This window comes from Bison bison, unplaced genomic scaffold (assembly GCF_000754665.1).
Source record: "Bison bison bison isolate TAMUID 2011002044 unplaced genomic scaffold, Bison_UMD1.0 scf7180017864371, whole genome shotgun sequence".
Taxonomy (NCBI): domain Eukaryota; kingdom Metazoa; phylum Chordata; class Mammalia; order Artiodactyla; family Bovidae; genus Bison; species Bison bison.
Window position 1 is genome coordinate 4,710,067 of NW_011494943.1, and position 2,165 is coordinate 4,712,231.

Consider the following 2,165-nt stretch of genomic DNA (forward strand, 5'->3'; position numbering starts at 1 on the left):
CTAATTCCTACATGAGTGGGACCAGTTGTGAGGCTGGGGGTGAGGGAGCGAGAGGGGCAATGCAGTTCTTTCTGGAGAGTTCTGCTGAGTTTGCGAGCATTCAGAATCCGTGGGCGAATGTTTGAGAAGCAGTGGCGTGAGTATGCGTACACACACAGGCTCCCGGCTTCTGAAGAGGTGTGTCCCATTCTCCAGCCCAAGTTAACATCAAGCCCGAGCCTCCCCGCAACCCCTGATTTAAAGTGGTTTCTCCTCCCACAGGCAACAGAGTCTCCTGAAAACCCTGGACACGGCCAGCTCTCCAACAGATTACCATCTTTCCCTTAAGTCGCCCTGAAAAGAAGCCCAGGGGCAACAAATCCCTCCCTCTCCCGACCGTTCCAACATTTCTCTAATTAATGCAGGAGAAAATTAATTACAGAGGGATTTTCAAGACCTTGGCATCTAATGACCAGCCGGGCCTCCCCGCCTCCCCGCTGGCTCCCTGCAGCTCCTCATTGGTCCTGCCTCCCTCCCGCCGCCTCGCCCCCTCCCCACCCTTCCCAGAACCCCCCGAACAATACCTCAGGCTAATTAGGCAGGGAAAGAGTTTCTTGGCAAAGAGCGCTGAGTGCTAGGTCAGTACCTTGAACAACCCAGAAGAGAAACAAAACAGCATTAAAAGAAAAAAAAAGAAAGAAAGAAAGAAAAAAGAAAAAAACCTGCTAATCCCAAAGCGCATTTCCGCCAAATATTCTCCTTTTCAAGTGCTTTCTTCCTGGTAAACAAAGTTCTGTCGCTGGCTCCGGAGATTTTAGGACACGGTTGCTTAGTAATATCGGAGAAAACACAGCGTCCCCACCTCAGCTGCATCTTGTTTCTCTTCTCTCTTGCTCACTTCACCGAGAGGCCCTGACATTCCCACATTGCGAGGGACGGCCTGTTTGTAAAGAAGAGCTGGGTTTTCTTTATTTCTTTTTCTTTTTTTTTGTGAGTGGGGGGGTCTAAATGCTTTCCCAAGCCAAGCTAGGAACAGAGATCATGTCCTCTAGGTCAGTCTGGCCCGGTAGGACTTTCTGCAACAAAGGGGTGGTTCTACATCTGTGCCATCCAACATGGTTTGCCATGGATCACGTGGAGACTTTGGGCACTTGAAATGGTGCTCGTGACATCGGGCAACTGGAAGTTAAATGTTGCTGCTGTTGTCATTCAGTCGCTCAGTCGTGTCCGACTCTGCAACCCTGTGGACTGCAGCCCGCCAGGCTTCCCTGTCCTTCACAATCTCCTGGAGTTTGCTCAAACTCATGTCCATTGAGTCGGTGATGCCATCCAACCATCTCATCCTCTGTCATCCCCTTCTCCTCCTGCCTTCAATTCTTCCCAGTATCAGGGTCTTTTCCAGTGAGTCGGGTCTTTGCATCAGGTGGCCAAAATGTGGGAGCTTCATCTTCAGTATCAGTCCTTCCAGTGAATATCCTAAAGAGCCTCTTTGTGAAGGTGAAAGAGGAGAGTAGCAAGTTAAATGTCACCGGACATTATTCGCCGCAGCTTGAAATGGCCCCATGTGGCTCAGGGCCTGGGGCACCACCGGTCCTGACATAGCCCCAGCAGACCCACTGGAGGGACAGCCGTGGCGTCTGGGTGGCTCCGTGTCATCAGTGACAAACAGGATGCTTTGGGGTCATGAACACACCTGCTTCCATTTAAATGGAGGCCCATCTTCTCTGTCTGTGGCCTTGGGCATCACGGAACTCTCCCGTAATGATGCACGCACACTGCGTGCACCTCAGGCCGTGTTTGGTCCCGGACCCCAAGTCCCTGGCACGTGGGTGGGCCCCTTGGTGAGCCCTTCCACCAGGAGTCCAGAAGGCATGGCCCGCTCTGCGACTGCTCTACTTGGCTTGCATGGCTGCTCTTGGAACCCATGCTCTTCCCCGCCTCCACGTCCTTGCCCACATTTCCCCTCACCCTGCTCTCTCTGCTCCCCTGCGTCAGCTTCAGCCATAAGGCCCTACAGACTCAGCCTGGCCGTCCTCTGCACTGGAAGGTTTTCCCCTCTCCCCTCTTGCCCCTGCCTGTCCTCTCCCTCCGCCTCTCTGCAATATGGCGGCCACGAGCTGCAGGTGGCCGTTCATTGTCTTGGAACTTTGGCTAGTACAAATGAGCAATGGAATTTGTATTTTTAA

At 52.9% G+C, this 2,165-nt stretch overlaps 1 long non-coding RNA gene across 1 annotated transcript in view; it reads right to left on the minus strand.

Annotated features, from left to right (window-relative positions):
• The window catches only part of LOC105000302, a 6,595-nt gene extending 5,831 nt beyond the window's left edge, over positions 1 to 764 (minus strand). Inside the window, exon 1 of the long non-coding RNA XR_826716.1 lies at positions 564 to 764. This is a non-coding gene — a long non-coding RNA (uncharacterized LOC105000302). The remainder of the gene's footprint in view (positions 1 to 563) is intronic.
• Between the last annotated feature and the right edge of the window lie 1,401 nt (positions 765 to 2,165).